Source organism: Bombus pascuorum, chromosome 1, assembly GCF_905332965.1.
Source record: "Bombus pascuorum chromosome 1, iyBomPasc1.1, whole genome shotgun sequence".
Lineage (NCBI taxonomy): Eukaryota > Metazoa > Arthropoda > Insecta > Hymenoptera > Apidae > Bombus > Bombus pascuorum.
Window position 1 is genome coordinate 16,485,538 of NC_083488.1, and position 19,047 is coordinate 16,504,584.

The 19,047-nt window shown below is 33.9% G+C and overlaps 1 protein-coding gene across 2 annotated transcripts in view; it reads right to left on the minus strand.

Annotated features, from left to right (window-relative positions):
• Positions 1-7,001: 7,001 nt before the first annotated feature.
• The window catches only part of LOC132906495 (lateral signaling target protein 2 homolog), a 143,029-nt gene continuing 130,983 nt past the window's right edge, over positions 7,002-19,047 (minus strand). For both annotated transcript variants that reach the window (XM_060958744.1, XM_060958734.1), the window contains exon 7: positions 7,002-7,013. The gene's annotated coding sequence lies outside the window, so the exon portion shown is untranslated. The remainder of the gene's footprint in view (positions 7,014-19,047) is intronic.

The window sequence follows — 19,047 nt, forward strand, 5'->3', positions numbered from 1 at the left end:
AATTTCATCAAAGCAATCCATATCTTGAGATGTTAGTCAATCGCACGCCTAGATTACGAAGCCTTACTCAAGTACACGTTTCAATCGGAGCAGACCACAAGGTCTAGAACATCTTCTAAAGGGACTGGAGTACGTACGATCATATCTAAGTGGTTTATGATGTCGCCAGACATTAGTCAGTAGTACATTCGGGTCATGGATCTCAACACACTGCTTTCCTCGAGATTTCATAATCCCCTAACAAAAACAAAAGTCAAGAAATTTCTGAGTTCCTGTAAATATGGACTTGAAAGTTCTAAAGTTCTCAAGATTCTAGGATCCTCGAAATTTTAGAATCCTCGAAGCAGGGATTTCCTAAGTGGCATTTTACAATCAACAATGTCAACAAGTTCCTATAATTAATCTTTCAATGAAATTTCCATTAGAAAAGAAATAATGTAGTTGCAAAAATAATATACCTACGAGAACGCTTATGGAAATTAAGACAAGCCTAAAGGATTATTAGAAACTCGTTAAGAATTCTGATACTTCCATTTCATTTGAAGCAGTCGGATATAATGAACCTATACGTTTTATACTATAACAATTAGATATTTTTTCTCTGTGTTACAATTTTACATTATTATATGCCGTTTTTCATTCGCCCGCAATGTTCCCGCTAATTGTCAAGGTTAAGCATTTCAATTAAAATGAATTCCAACGGAGAACAGAGAAGAGCATTCAGTTTGCTTTGCAGAATCTGTTCTTCGTCGAAGGAATTCGAATTATGACGGTGTTAAAATCGAGGTGTGTCAAGGTAGACCCTGATGGTTTGTCGGAAATTCAAATATTATCGAACTCGCATCTACGTTCGTCGGCTCATACATAAAATATCAGCGACAACGTCACTACCGCAATACATCAAAGTCTAAGGCCTATCGGTTTAAAGGTATTAACTTCGCTCTACTCTTATTTCGATAAATAAATTAAACGTCATGAGTCAACGAATCGGGTGAATTTATGTGAGAAAGGTGCTAAGGGAGCAGCTATTCTCCGAACAAGTGACTTTGATGTTCCCTAAGCTCTACAGCTCAGATCTTTTGACCATTTAGTCAGAATTACTCCCACATCATTTACTATCAAAAATCTGTTATTACTAAACATTTATATACTCTTTATTCTACATTACATAGAATAGTTTTATTCGTGTTTGTGTCATTATAAAGATAAATGAGTTTAAGCAATTTTTAACATGAAAATCACTAAACATTTTTTTGCAATTACTAAGGATATGCAGATTCCTGTAGCATAATTAATATTCATTTTTATTGAGATCAAAATATTGTTGTATTATATTGCTATTTTATTTTCAATATTAATTCTAACAATATAAGAATATTTATAATAATATTATATATTCACGATATATTTATAATATTTGATAAATAAATGAAACAAATTTCTATTTTACTTCCATTTCTTTAGTTATATTCATAAAAATAGAAAAATGTATGAAAATCCATAATCTATTCGTGAGAATGAAGGTACATCAGCGCCATTAAAGGAAATTGATTTTACGTTTTCATGTTGTAAATCCAGCTGCGGCGATGGTCGTTTATTATTCCAGACACTTCCTCGCGGTATGGAAGACGTGGATCAAAAGTTTAAAAAGTCCCCTTCACGACACGTACCGATAAAAGTTCGCTGGATTCCGAACATGCTGTTATGGATATTCTAGTTTGATGACGGAGGGTCGAGAAGTAGAAGAGAACCCTTTGAGAATTCTTCACTGAGCCAGAAGCATGCAATTTTTATCTGCACCGAAACTTATTGACTCGAAAATAACAAAATGGTCCCAATGGATGTTATTAATTTCGCTCTACGTATTGATAACATACAGCCCTTGCGAAACAATCATTCTTCTGATCGTAATTGTAGTTTGGTAATTTGGTCTTGCCATCATCAGTAAATCTAAATATTGTTACACGTAACTATTGCCATCCATAAGAAAAATTGAATTAATTCCTTTTTGTCTCTTGACAAATTATTTTATCCTATCAGATCTACTGGAAATTTCTGCCTAATGTTTTAAACAAAAGTAAAACTCATTATAAGAGACGATAAATATTTATTATTACATTATCCTATAATATAGTGGTTGCCATTTCTCTAGTAACTTTTCTATATCGTTTCTATAAAATTGATAAATTGAACCGCCTTCATATCTGAACAATCCAAATTCTACGCTATTTACTGAAGAAAAACGATACTAATTACCAAGCGTGTATATCTTCCATACAGAAACGACCACTATATTTAAACTTGGAGCATTAGAATAACTAATCGACGAAACTTTCCCTTTATATTTTGCCTCCGCTCTGTTTCTCCATTAACTATCTAAAAGTCAACGTCTTTGTTACTCAAACACTCGTTTCCCTCTAACAGAAATGATAACCAATAATGTATCTCGCCTCCGTAATTAACGACCGTACGTTGCGCAGTTTAGTCGAGTTGTTTATTCGCGGGACCATTCCCCTCGTGCGATAAATAATTCCAGTTCGATAGGTTGCAACCATCATTCATCGATGGAATGGCTTTAATGTAGGCCATAATAGTTCGTTCAAAATACGACAATGTCGGCGCGCGAGTTTCACGAGCACGACAGGTTACTTAGAAATGAGAAGCTCCAGTAAGCCGTGCATACTCCAGAGTGGCTGAGTACTGGAACCGAGTGTGTTTTCGGGGAATGAGTATTCTTAAGAGTAAACATTGCGTGACGAGAGACGAGAATTGTTAGTGAGAGCAAGTTTTAGTGAGAGCTTGAAGAGTTCGACTTTCTGTAATATAGGAAATGACTCTGTATTTACTCTATTCTTAGTGGTTCACAGTTAATATGTTTGATGTAAGTCGGACTCGCTGCATTTATTCGCCATTGATATGAGAACGTTTGCAATTATTGTAAGAATAATTATACAAAATATTTCCAACTTATCCGATAAAATTGCGCAAGCATAGTTTACAAATGAAATTAAAGAAAAATGTCATATGAAGTTTCGAGGTAAGTGCTCTATTATATAGTGGTACTTATAAACAATTTTTAACTGCAACTTGAAATACGTGTGTAACAATGGATTATAAAGTATGAATGAAGAAGTTACTAACTTTTTTTAGCAGAATATTTACATTTTCTTGTCTTTTTGCATGAAACAAAAGCGCAATAAATGATCATAATTGGTACAAAGAAATTTATTGCACATCTTATTATTATGGTATTATACGTAGCACAAATAGCCCCTCGTTACTATATGTTTCTATAAAGAGACATTTTGCAATAGAAACATTCGTTCTACGCTACTTCATTCAAATTTTTAATCGAACATACTTAACACTTATTTCTTAACTTTTTCCAGAGCATATGGAAAATTAACAAAATTGTATAATACTCAACTTTAATTATAGACCTCCGCATCGAGCGAATGGAACGACATGGAACATCGAATATTTGTCGTCACAGAACATTAATACATTACGTTATTCAAACTTTATCAACTTTTTACACACGTAATTTTCATATTTTTAAATTCTCCTTCATCAATCTCTATCCCTATACACACTCATTCCCGTTTTAATCACTTTTATTCAGAAATTCATTCTAATCTATCGAGTCAGTTTAACAGACAAACAATTTCCATTAAAAAATCCATAAGAAGAACTTGTTGTCTCAGCTTCTAATCTGCAATTTGCCTCTCCTCGTTGTTCATTATTTTTCTTCTTTCAAAAGAATAATAGACACTGCATTATGGCTGGCAATACGGAGAAAACGTTCGCGAGGCATGACAGTATTTCAACAGAATGTGTTTGCGCAGCACAGAACGCATTACCTACAATGATGTTTTTCTTTATCAAATTGTTCGTGATATATCAAACACAACCGGTTGCGACGCGACATCCACGTGAAACAAATCAGACTCTCGTATTCGTTGATACGAGCCAGGGAATTTATCGGACTTCAATGATATCTCTGTTGCTGGTTATGTGAAGCAAATCTTCATCATTTTCCCATAAAAGTCTTTAGTATTTGTCGAGAGAACGAAAGGTAAACCAAACAATGGTAGAGTACAATGGTAGACGTCACAGCTTGAAACGATAAACGAATATTCTAAAACGAATATGCGAACATAGCAACATAATGTCACATCCAGTGTAATATACATAACTTTCGTAAGTTGTATCCGTTTTTTCTTCTAATGATCTATCTGCTTCCTCTGTTATGGAAAATGGCTAGAAAACACCTTTTGGAATAGTTTCCAAATGTTATTACGAAGAAACAAATCTTAAGATATTTCTTTTGGAAACAAACCTTGAAGTATTTCTCTCACAATATTGCTCGTTTACGGTCTCTCGTGATTCAGCGAAATTACTCTTATTATCAAAAGTATTAATTAATTGTCTCAAATTAATGAATACCTTTCAAGTAAATTACCAATACTTTTTAAAGTAAATAATATTTAGTGGGTGAAAAAAATCTCTGTTTAGATCCTACTCTTTTAATTATGTACATTAAAATGTGAATTTGCATGAACATCCGCAGTCTCAATATTTGCGAACATCTTTTCTATGATCCTCCACAGTGGTCAACAAACTAATCATTGTACTAAGCACATCAGCTTCTAATTGAGATATTAAAAAGATAATTCGCAATAATGCACAGTTGGCCAAATTATTTTATGTATGAGATAGAAAGATCGATATTAAGAGAGGTTTTATTAAGAGAAAAAATGGAGGATCGATAATTCATTCCGCGATAATTCATTCCACCGAATAAATTACGCTCGACAGGAAAGGCACAAAATTACCGGAATAGAGATCGCCAGCGAAGAGATAGAAAACTTTTTTCCTCTCCGACAGAAAGCGCGTCTCCATCTTCCACTCAAACATTGAGCGTTTGAATATTCATTAATAGTCGCAAAATAATCCGGCAGATCGATGACTGTAATTCTTCAAAAGGCTTTGAAATGGGAAACGAAAGGAGGCAAAACGAGAAAGAGGAATTATTTCTCCATTAGATGTTACTCTCCTTTCGTTCTCCCATTTTACTTTTACAATCGCACATTTGAATTTTCCCTTTTCTTTATTCATACCTATCAACATTACGTCATAGCGAAAATTATGAAAATTCTACGAAATTATCTTCAACCTCCTCGGCTCAGATATCAAAATATTTTATTCGTCTTTTTACGAAAAGAGCAAAGCTACATTCTAATATCCATTTCACTGCGTTTTTCATTATATTTGCATTTACGAAGAAATCATTCGAAAACTGTTTGAAATATATGTACATATATTATGAAGTTTCACACAGGAAATTGGAATTTCCTAAAATTCAAAAGGAATTATTAATCTCTAAACTAAAAATTGAGGCACCATAGTGTTATAAAATACTTCAGTTTCTTCACATTTCTTTTTTACAAATTGCTTTTCATAATCACAATGCAAACTTAATGAAGTCTAATCATGTGTAATAACAATTCACAATTAAGTTAACGATTAATGATTAATTATTCGTCCTTAATGGGTTAACTGATCGATGACGCCATTAGTTACTTAATCATACTGCGGTCCTCGAATTTATACGTTCCCATCTCATTCTCACTTCAGAGAACAAAGACACTAATATTTTACGAATAACTTTAGCACAAAAATAAAATAAGAAATCATGCGCGTCAAAAGTAATGCTTTCACTTTCTTCAAACTTAAAACATTTTTTAACAACAGGAATTAGAATTAAAACTTAAAGACAAATTAATCAGACCTCCTACGATTAACCATCCAAGCAAACTTATCCCAACAATTTTACAACCTATAGAATCTGTACGGAGAACAAAGTTTTTAATTCCTCCTTGATAAAGTGGCCTTTATCGAGAAATATCTCAATCGAGATAACACGAGACTCTTTCATCACGACAGAGCGTCGCACAACAAAATCCCGAGTCGCCCCTCGACTTTTCGTATCGAGTTATCTATGAAATCTCGATCGATGAAACCGAAGCAACACCTCTAATGCGTCATCGATCCTAATAGCAGACCGAACGTCGCTCCAACATCCCTCTTTGCCTCCCTTGTCCCAGGGGAAGCAGTTAAACGGTGCAAATAGTGAGTAAACGCGACACGAAAAGGGTTCGCGTCTTTTACGAAGCTGTCCAAGCCTTTACTCACGCTCCTTTTTCCACGGTATCGGTTAACAGCATGACCTGAATGAAGTCCACTTCCGGCATCGTCGATCGATAATGGAACTTTCTAAGATAAACTGTAAGTCATATCCGCGCATCCTTCGTGCTACGAATTAAAACTCGTCTACTTAACTGGCGGCTCTACACCGATAACGTGAGAACTTCCTATTTTTTTCTTCTTCTCAATTGGGGTTTAATGTCACATCAATTACGAGATTATTGGCGATATTATAGGGAAATGTATAGGGTATGTACCAGGAATCACAGTACAATCGGCAAGCAGGTGATTTCGTATAAAAAAGTATGTCAAAATTATGAAGATTGACCTAGTTAAGTGGCATTCCGCAAGGTTAGCAAAGCTCTATCGCTAGTCGCTGTCCTAAAACGCATAACAAAGACCGATGTAAATGCCATCGCGTGACCGCCGAAACAGTTCATTCATAAATCATTAAATATCATGTAATTCATATTCATCGCACATAATATTCATAAACAAGTGCCGAGTACGATTAAATATGCAAGTTGTCAACTTTTGTCTTTGTTACCTTGAACCGTGGTACCCAGATCCCAGACCAGTTTCCTAGGAAATATCGTCGATTCCTTGCCAGGAATCTTCGCATCTGCGGAATCTAAGCGTGCTGGGTAACCGCGGCACGACAAAACTTTAATACATATGAAACTAGCATAAATTTATTTACGACACACCTCCATTTGTATGAACTTCATCTATTCGAGCAAAGTTTTAGTTAGTACCCGATTAACTGTACTTTCGCCGTTTAAATTCACTTATGTAAACGTAAGCTCCTATTATGCGAATGAAAATTAATAGGCAATGGAGAAAATAGGTGAATTTCTATTATATGAATTCCAACTATATGAACTGCTTGTCTCTCGACGAGCTAATAGGCGACGTTTTATTGTATAGAGTGAAGTATATTGTATAAATAAATTTTCAAACATCTATAATTCCTTCCTTTTCGAAACGAAGTGTCGGTAGCAAAAAGTTTCATTGTAGAAGCAATGTGAAATCGTTGAGTGATTGAATCATAAAAATTGTTAGACTACAAAGGATTAATAATTCGATCTAATGGGTTTAACACCTGGTAGGCGGTCGTACATGTTTCTGTAAATTGTTTTTTTCGTGATTTTGGTCTACTGCATTGTGTACAGAGAATGAAAATAATACGATGGAAATTTTGGTCAAAGGATGTATTCCTTTGTTCCACTTTTCTTTCGGGCTTTCAAAAAATTGTCAGTGGTTTGCTTTCCTTTATCGCATTTCCACTTTGCTTTAGTTTACGGTTTCTATACATATTGTTTCGCTGCATTTTATTTGATTCTACTCTATTTTAGTTTGCCGTACTGACTGACTGGTAGAATCTCATCTACTCCATTGTACTTTGTTTTATTCAACAGAACAAAACATTGTTTTCAGAGATTGGTCTGTATGAAATCTCGTTCTCCAAATAAAATTTGGGACACCTATCTGTGAATTCTTTAAAACACCATCATATATCATAATTAATTCAAACAATTTCTACGTAATTCTAATTGTATTTTGGTAATTTATAAAAATCATTTATAAAAATACGTTTTAACGTATTTTTCAAGTGTTACTACATCAAATGATATTTTACGTGACGAACCTAATATTTCGTTTGTACACTGCTTCTATTATCTCTGTTTTTCTTTTCCATATTTTATTGTACTTTATTCTACTGCATAAATTCTGTCTTTATATCCTACTATCCCCGTACTTTCACTCTATTTCATCATTATCTTCAGTTCTTCTCCATTTTCCTCTGCTGTCTTCTTTTGCATTCTGATCCACTTTATTCTCTTCTGCTCCGATTTATTTCGTTTGTTCTCACACGTGTTTCCCTGTTATCTCATCTATCCTTATTCTTCTCCTCATTTCATCCCATTTCAATCTATTCATACTTGTTTATCTTCAGCAACTATAACGATGTTCAATCTTCCGTGTATTTTTCTTTGTTTCTCTTCTTTACATTCCTTCCTGTTCCTGTTTCCTTTCTTCCATTTTATACTGCAATCCCTTCATTCCTCACGGCCGTTAGTTTCGACGAGAAATAGCGAACGACGAAAATCGATGTGAGCGGAAGTAATAGGCAAATCGTTAATATTACCGCGACGTAATTACCGTGTTACTGGCTTGCTCGTTAATTAGAAGGGGTACAGTGACGCGACGCGACGTGACGTGACGTGAGAAATAGCGAAAACGTGGAATACAGGGCGCGAAACAGGCAGCTTTACAGATTGTTGGGCTTGATTGAAATTCGATGTCATTGATATGTGCGCTTGCTAATCGACGTGTCAGATACTTGACAACTGATTCGGTAGAGCAAACAGACTCTATATTCTACAAACGAAATATGGACAAAGAAGGACTTGATCAACGTTCTCCCGTTAATTTCCTTTTAACTCTTAACTGGCGTGCTATTAAGAATCATGGCATCACACAACTAACGAGTAACTAATAGATATTACAATTGTAAATATATACAATATACGTTGCACCAATATATATCTTAACAATATATCTATTGTTAAAGTTATATAATGTCAAATAAATTCTAATGCAGTGTACGAAAACTTTTTCAGTAACATCCTACGCTTGTATGCGTTTGAGAAAAAAGATTAGGTCTCATGACACTTTTTTCAGTCATAATATCTCCAAACGGATTATTCGTTTATTTCGAAATAGTATTATATAAAAATTAGATGCTCATATATCAAATTACACAATTTCCTATTTCAGCAACGAGTTATTAAATGAGAATGGAAAGTGAATAATTTCAAATCAAAGAGTATGCGTTCGAATCGTATAACGTTGATAGAATATCGAGATCATCTTTATAAAATTTTCAGGATTTTCTATCCAACTGGAAAAATACGTTGAATTATCTTCATTTATAACTTCTTCATCAGGCCAATGAACTTTATGCTCACATTAAACACTAGAAATCAGCCAGCGGATTCCTCGGTTTTATCACGAATCCTCCAAAAAGATCGATACCACTGTATCAAGGTCATCGGTGGGACAGAATGAATTCCGCGCGGCAAAGATATCGGGGGAATAAAGGACAACGAAACAATGCAATGCCAGGATGACTCGGTGAAAAGAGCTTTCGATTCGATGCGAAGCGAGCACGAGTTCCGAAGAGATCTGTCTCCCTCTCTTTAAATTCTTCGCCAATTCGGACGCGCAAAGCGCCCCGAGCTGATGGAAATCCTGAAAGGTTCACTGAATCGCGGAAACTTCGAAAACATTTAGCAAACTTGTAGCTAACTTTACGGCAAAGTGACTTTTCACGTAAGAAGAAGATTATTAAAATCCTGTCATTTTGTTATTATCGTTTTAAATTGAATTTCATAATTGAGGAGTTTTCCAGGAAGAAGATCCATGTGATAGAATGGTGAATTGAGTAAACAGTGTTGGAAATGTCAGTTCGAGTTTTGTAATATTAGATTCAATCGAATTGTTTCATCTTAATATTAGCTACGTTTAAAATTTTTTTTTCTCTATTTAATCGAATAAGATTTCGAAAGCTTCATAAAGAAATAGCCCAGAACAGAAGATTCAATTAATTAAATAATACTATTTTTCTTCGAGCCTCCAGATTGCTACAATTGTAAGTTCTACTATACACACTTACGGAAATTGAAAAGGAATTACCTATTAGGAATCTTTGCCAATAAAGGAAATACTGATTTCGAACACAATCTCTCTTAATCTCAGAGAAATTGAGTATGTGCTTTAGAAGTCTGTATAGATACTGCTTGAAGGAACTCGTTGCCGGTGAAGACGAAAATTTCTTTCGGAAAAGAGCTCGTAAAACTTATTTGGTGTATCACGGCGAGCCACCGGATAAAATGACACATGAATTATTTAATAAAATGTTAATTCTATGAAAATATATTATCCTTAAATTCCTCTTAAATTTCACAACGAAATTGTCGAATATTGGACCGTGAAAAGTTTTTTTTTTTTTTTTTTTGATATATAAAACATTCGACGTGCATTAAATTTTACAAAATTTCAAGCTTTGAATGATTATTCAATTTTAACCTTTCGCCATACCTTTGGGATAAATATTATTGAGTGATCAAAGAATCAAGAATATTTTATAATATTACACTACTATTGTAAAAAAATATCGGAGAAGTGATAAGTTCATCCAATACACTTTCAAGGTCGGTTAATATCGATTGCTTCACGAGAATGGATGAAACTAGAAAGACCATTTTGTCTACTTCCTGTTTAATTCCGTCTCTTTGAAAGTTGCTAATCTTGCTACACGAAATCACGTGTAGTTGAGCCAGTTTCTCTCCTATTCCCGTGTATCAGAGAACGAGGGTAGAATTCTTGATAACTTCGTTTCAGTGTTCCCGAAATTGAAGCCCGAATTGCAATCGAGGATTGCTGTGTGTTATCAGATACACTCTGTAATCCTCAATATCCAGGAATTCATATATTTGGTAAACAACACGATGTTACATACCCAGTCTGTTAAATATCTGTAAAGTATGTGTATAGTATATAGCTATTAATTAATATAATGTATCCGTAATCATAAAATAATTTGTACTAGAATAGTTTACTCTAATTAATTATTTGTATATATAAATAAATAATATTATTATGTTTACTCAAATATGTATCCTGCAGAATTTATTTACTTTGATGTAATATTTAAATATTTAAGAATATTATTTCTTTACTATCTCCGTAAATATCTTTATAGCTGTTAAGAATTGTGGATCTTTGGTGCCGAAATAATGTTGAAGGAACATTGACTATACACTGGGATGTAATATTTAAATAATAATACATTTCTTACAACAAGAATTCCACATATATTCTTCGATACACACTTGGACGCGTCTCCTCACTTTCTCTACACTCGACGACTAACCGACTCTTCTGGATGCTTCTTAACAACTGCCAATCGTCCTTTGTATCAACTCAGGCCTGGATGCGCCCTGACGCTACACACACACATGTATCCACACACTGATACTCCCATACAAGTAACTCTACAAGTACCGCATTTAACCTAGTCCAGCACGAAACATTATACATATCTCAACACACCTCCTTAATTTTTCGTGCTGTATATTCATTTCCTTTTTATAAGTCAATCAAACCATTCTTAAAATTAATCTAAAATTTTCAAATTTATTTCTTCCTAGAGCCTTAGTTAAAATATCAGCTACATTATTTTCTGAATCTACTTTTATAATGTCAATCTCTTTATTTTCGTAACTTTCATTCACAAAATGGAAATGAACTTCAATGTATTTAGAGCTTTTAGTTAAGTTTCCAAATTTTGATATCGCGATTGCTCCAGAATTATCCTCGTAAACTTTTATTGGTGCCTCGATAATTATTTTGAAATCTTTCAGCAATTTTCTTACAAATTTTATTTCGCTCACGGCTTCGGATAAAGCTACATACTCGGCGGCTGTTGATGATTTTGTCACGCTACTTTGTTTTCTCGATTTCCAGTAAATTGCGTTTCCGAAAAATCTTATGACAAACCCTGTGGTGGATATTCTATCTACTTTATCTCCAGCCCAATCAGCGTCAACAAAGCAATCAATAACTTCAGCATTCAAATTTCTTTTATAAGTTAGTTTTAATTTCCTAGTCAAATATAAGTATTTCAAAATTCTCAATGCAAACTTGTAGTGGGTCTCCTTATAATTGTTTTGAAATCGACTTAAATAGTTTACACTATAGCTAACCTCTAATCTTGTTCCAGTACTAATACATAATAAAGCACCTATGAGATTTCTATATCATATATCGTCTGAGGCTGATTGTGCCGGTTCTAAAGTTAAGTTTCCTTCCATTGGTGTGGAATATAGTTTACCATTTTCTATCTTATAATGTTTCCCTAAAGACTCTACGTAACTACTTTGATCAAATTTCATCTCACCCTTCTCCTTATCCTGCTCAACGTTTATTCCTAAATAAGTCTTTACCTCACTTAAGTCCTTCATCGCTAATTTGTTTGACAATTTGTTTTTAATTTCATCGATAATTTTTTTGTTTCTTCCACATATTAATAAGTCGTCTACGAATAGTATGAGATATATGATATCGTCGCTATCATATTTCCTATATGGACAATAATCGCTTTTACTTCTTTGAAATCCTAATTTTCTCATATACTCGTCGAAACATTCATACCAAGCTCTTGAACTTTCACGCAATCCATACAATGCTTTTGATAATTTACATATTTTCCCGTTTTTATCCTCGTAGCCTATAGGTTGTTTTACAAATACTTCCGAGTTTATTGTTCCGTTTTGGAACGCTGTTTCTACATCCATTTGCATGATCGTCAAACCATATTGACAACGATAGGATAGTAATAACTTCAACATTTGCATTTTTGCCACCAGAGAGTATAAATCTTCTAGTATTTCCTTTTGTTGGAAGCCTGGAACAACTATCCATTGCTTCTTTCCATGAAACGCTCTTATCTCCGCTTAAAGTTTCTTCATAGGTTTCGGGACTGTCTACGCTCACTACATTCACATAAATGAAATATGATCTCGTTTGGCCATATCTTTGAAGTTTCTTTCTTTCACGCCCTGACCTTCTCAAATTTCTTCCTGCCTCCTCAAGTTCTCTTTCTCTTTCTGATCCCTTGTTTAAATTTCTCTCCTCTTTTATTCTAACCTGCTCGACATCTTCTTCGTTTGTTTCATTTTCATGAACTTCCTTTGAATCCTCTTCTGTTTCATTGTCTGGTCCATCTTCTCCTTGAAATCCTACTAAATTATCATCTTCACCTACAAATTCTACGTGTCTTGCGATTGTAATTTTATTATTAACTAAGATCCTATATCCATTGTTTTCATAACCTACCAGTATCCCAGTGTCTGTTTTTTTGTCCCATTTCGAATTTCTTTTAATTTCCGGTATTCTTACGAAAACTCTACTTCCGTACAATTTTAAATTATTTATATTCGGTTTCCTTTTAAAAAATATCTCAAATGGTGTTTTATGTGTTCGTAATGGTTCTATTTTTTAAGTGCGCCGCGGCTGTAACTATTTTCGGGCAATATTTAATATTCAGCTTTGAATCTTATAATAAGCATCTAGCGGAATTCATGATTGTTCTATTATAACGCTCAACTGTTTCATTTAACTCGTGAACATAAGGTGGACATGGTTCTACGACAATTCCCTTTTCCCTAGTTAAATTATACATGTTTTTGTTTATATACTCTTTTCCATTATCGCATCTCAATCTCTTTATCTTTTTACCAGTGAGATTTTCAACTTTATTTATATAATCAAGGAAACAATTGTAACTTCATCTTTTGATTTCAAAGTATAAATCAATGCAAATTTACTATAGTCGTCTATAAATGTTAAGAAATATTTAGATCCATCAAACCCGGTATTTTTATGAGGTCCATTTAAATCGGTATGTATTAATTCTAAAATCTCGCGTGCTCTATTATGGTTATTTTGGAATGATAAATTATAATTTTTACTTGCTCAAAATTTTCTGGCATTCCCTCAACTAGTTTTTTTCTACACATTGTATCTAAATAATTAAAGTTTACATGCCCCAAGATCCTATGAAATTTTTCCTCATTTGTCATTCTTCCTACATTTTTAGCGTGAGATTCTTGCCTTTCAATGTAACTACTTATTTTATATAAACCATGGTCTTTGAATGCGATCCCTATCAACTTTCCCTATTTGTTATATATCTTTGAAGTATTTCCTGCTTAGACTACCTTATTTTCATTCGTTAATCTCGCATAGCCAACCAAGTTATTATCCATTTCTTTCACATAAAACATGTTAGACATTATGATTTTAATCCTCCTTTTGTTTACTTCAAAGTAAGTTAAAATTTTTCCGACTTTTGTTCCTTTTAGAATTCTACCGTCTCCTAACTTTACATTTATCGGATTTTTTAAATTTTCCTATTCAACAAAATAAGAGTCGTCATTTACAATGTGATCTGAACATCCACTATCTAATATCCAATCTATTTTTCGCGTATCGCTAGTATATACCGTAATTTCATTCTTACTATTTTCTCGCTCTACTCTCGCTAGGAAAGATCCAATTTTATGGTTGTCGTAGCCTTCGTTGTGTGAATAATTTGCGTCGTGTTGACTTGCCCCATTGTAGCGTTGTTGCCAGCCTCTGCCTTGTCCTCGTTGACCATGTCCTCGTTCTCTTCGGCCAAAACTTCGTCCACCGCGACCCCTGTTCTGCTGCGGTTGAAACGCACCTCCTTGCCGTTGCGCTCCTCCGTTGTTTCCGCCATTGTTTCCGCTTCTGCACGTGTTTGTACAATTTCTTGCTACGTGGCCGTACTTTCCACAGCCATAGCATTTTATGTCCTTTTTTTCAGCTGTGAATACATTTGACCTCGTCCTATCATTATCCTTCTTGCTACGCGTTTCTCACATTGTAATTTTATTTTTTAAAAATTCACACGTTCGATCTCTTTCTTTCACTGAGTCGATTAAGTCACCAATATAGCTCAATGATTCTGGTAGTGCTTTCAGCATGTAGTCGAGTTTTTCACGTTCACTTATGTTTGCACCAGCACTCTTTAATTCATTTATCGTTTTTTCAAATTCCGTGAAAAATGAATTTGATTCTTCAAAGTCTTTCAGCCTCATCATGTCTAGTCTACTTCTTATGCAGATTTGCAATGCTGTTGATTCCTTCATATACATCTCATCAAATTTTTTCATTATTTTTAAAGCAGTGTTCTGATCACCAACAAATTCTAATTGTTCATTCGTTATACTACTATAGATGTAGTTCATAGTCCATTGATTCTTTTCATCCCAGTTATCTTGCGCGTCCGTATTCATTTTCTCTCGTGTAGCCGGTTCATAACATTTTTTACACTTCAAGTACATTAATATTCTTTTCTTCCACATTTTGTAATCGCGTCCATCGAATATTTGAACCTTAATTTCTTCGTCCCTTGGCATCTTGATTCGTTTTTGTATTTTAATTTTTTTTTAGATCAACTTTTACACATTCACTCCCGGTTACACGTGGTTCCTTACCCTTAACTCTCAGCAACCACTATCTGCTACCATGTTAAGAATTGTGGATCTTTGGTGCCGAAATAATGTTGAAGGAACATTGACTATACACTGGGATGTAATATTTAATTAATATTATATTTATTACAAGAAGGATCTCTCACATATTCATCGATACATACTTGGACGCGTCTCCTCACTTTCTCTACACTCGACTGCTAACCGACTCTTCTGGATGCTTCTTAACAATTGCAAATCGTCCTTTGTATCAACTCAGGCCTGGACGCGCCCTGACGCTACACACACACATGTATCCACACACTGATACTCACATACAAGTAACTCTACACGCATTTAACCTTGTCCAGCTCGAAAGATTATACATATCTCAACAAAAACAACTCCTTATTATTTATATATTCATGATTTCAAACGTAATCAGGTCACAATATACGTGTAATAAACTATAATCTTACTTTTTGCGCCTTAATATATAATAAATATTGTACGTACTTTGTAGTCTGCTTTAATTCTATCGAACATTTTTTAATTAACAATTACTTTGATCAGTAAATTTTTATATAACCACTCTGCGTATTTTATATTTCAAACGTTAATTGTTATTTCACTGTAATAATTTCTCAATACGGTCGTGTATTGCGTTGCAATAATTAATAGAAATGAGCAGTGAAACAATTGGAACTTTATTCGAGTTAATGTTACATTGCAAACCATAAGTGGCGATCATTTTGCATCACAATACATAAAGATATGAATAAAGTAACTAAGAAGTGAAAAATTTCCCTATTCTACTTCATTTATGTTTTTGCGCAAAATATTTTTGATATGATTTATTACTGACTATAAGAAAGAAACCAGAGCACCTTTTAGAATAGTTGGTTTGTGACATTTTGTCCGTTAAATACCAATTTATTAAATAAAATAATAATACTATCATTCTAGAAAATATTTAATTTTTAGAATCAATTTTGCTCAAAATCTGCAAATTTTAGATATATCATTCTACTACATTACTCTTCTTCGCAATTCACTCATATCAGTCATTGATTCTTAACTCCCTAACTCAGGTAAAAAGCTATAGTTAACTGTGATTTATTGCTTCATTTACTTTCTTATCAGCGAAAAGTCCTACGTATGGAGAATTAAAAAGGAAATGAAAATTCGAGGATTGAAGAAATAATAAGAGTTCAAAGATGGGCAATTCATTTCCCATCTAAATGATACACCCTCGTACAAACACCACAACTTCAATCTTAATCAGTGACTTCGGTTTTAATTTATTATATATTGACACGCGAGAATGTCGATGGGCGTAAATAGCCGTCGATAAAACTTTCTGATAAAACCTCCGTAAGTCTTGGGAACTCGTAAATCTTGATCGCCAGGGCTTCGCGGCCGAGAAGTTTCGCCGCATTCCGTTCGCCATTTTTGGCACGTTTGCACTACCAATTCCACACAGCGTAGCGTGGCGATTCGTGCACCACCCACGGATATTTCGAGCATTTCCTTTTCGTCAAATCGGATACCAAAACGTGATATCCGCCGTCGATAGATCTAGGTCACGTGATCGCAAGCAATCGACCGTGGAAATATCTAACGTGAAATCGCGTCTCTCCTGTATGTGCACACCGCCAACACCGATCAAAATCCTCTGCATTCCTTACGGCGAAACTCTAGGAAAATCGATTTCAGCGCGATGTACTTAACGATAAAACAATTTTGCTCTTTAAATGGTTAAGAAAATCTTATGCAACAAATCGCGAGGTGTATGTTTTTCCTCTCTAATGATATCCACAAGCTCGCGAAGGTATTTCAATAGGTACCTACTTGTAGATATTTTCTAATATCTATTCATATTACATGTACTTTGCGAGCCATTTTGAAATTCCATTAGCACTAGAATGATACTCAACTATTATGATTATATCGGTATCTATATGTATTTCGCAAGCATCGAAAGTATTTAGACAGTCGATTATCCATCATATTAATAGACTTCTATTACATGTTTCAGACGAATATTCACGCTGTACATTAATTTTTTACTAAATATATGTTTGCAATAAATATCTTGCAGTATCTACTTACATTTTCTGATTGGTTTCAAATACCAATATACTCAGAACAGTCGTATCTCATTAAAATTCTAATGAAATTTCAATATGTTGTTTGCTTTGAAAAGACTTCTACGGTGAGTGTATAAATACTTTCACCAGTCGGTATATGTATATAAGCCGCTCTGAAGCCAGATTAATCGACTGCATAAATTGAAAAGTACAGAAAAGCGATTATATTACAAACACTGACATTTTGTTACTGTTTTATTATTTATCACTTATCTCTCACAATTATTTGTCACTTATCGTGACACTGTCTTACAATTTACTGTTATTCGTGTAATCTTCTTGCAATAAATGAACTTAAGGATGCAAATAATTTGTTTCTTGAGAATTAATTAGGAAATTAAATTAAGAAATTAACAAATATGGTTTGGCTACTGAGAGCCTCGCATATTGGATTCTGGAAAATATAAAAATATCTATCGCGAAATACCATGGATAAAAGTCGTACATTGTTCAAATTGACAAAAATTTAAGCAATGTATGATATAACGAAGAATGGAACTTTGTTATATAGTATGATGTAATCTCGAGGCAGAATATACCGGATTTCGAATGGCGGTGTCATCGGTTAATGGAGAGTTAATAGAACTTCCAGCAAAGTTCATAATATAATTAAATTCTATTTCCAAAGTTATTGGTTCATCATGCATACTATTCTTTTCTGTCTTCAATTTGTGGGAAATATTAATTGAACGGAATGATTTAAACCAGTAATGTATATGATAGATATAAATTAACAAAAACCACGAAATTTCAAATAAATTATAAAAGTAACTCCATCCTTCTCGTGAAAAGTGTGGTCAGATATAACATTTAAGATTTCTGCCATAATATTCGTCGCGATGTTGTAAAAAAATTAGAAACGGGAAAATTTTCAATGAAAGAAGAAACTTGTATCTTTTTAACATAGGTGGATGTTGTATTAATGCAATAGTAATAATAACATCGCAGTAATTAAGAAATTTTCTAGCGATTAAATTTAAATTCTTCTGAAGAACGCCGCTATCGAAATTAAAAAATAGTACTAGATCTAATTAATCGCTTGGCTTCACCTTAAATTTCCACCGCTTCTAATTCCTCTGTCATTCAAGTTAGGAAGATTAATGGAAATATCAATCACCAGGACATCAATTAATATAAAATTCGAGGTTGTCCTTTGTAACAAAAACTGGAAGAAATTATTACATTTTTATTCGAAAGTTTTTGTTCCCATCTAATATTAATATTCACGAGATAATTCAAGACGTATATCTGTCGTACGAAAACAATTATTTCATTATCAAAATATCGTGTCTTGTAATTTTCTGCTAATCAAGATTTTACTACATCACCGCTTACAACAAAACATTTTATATATTGTGCAACTTCAGGATGAACAGATGTATGTACTAAAGCCACATTAAATCTAATAATCCTTTAAGAACTCTATAATAAAGCATTCTGTATTACGTACACGAACGAGTGACTCTAGCCGGATTTTAATGACTCGAAGTAGATTCAGCGGCGCCAAACGGACGGAAACTCAGACTCAAATAGAGTCTGCCCAAAAACCCTCTGAGACGCGGCATAATCCGGTTTGACCCAGCCAGAAATTACAAGAGCCCCGCGGACTTCAAAGGACGCGGCGT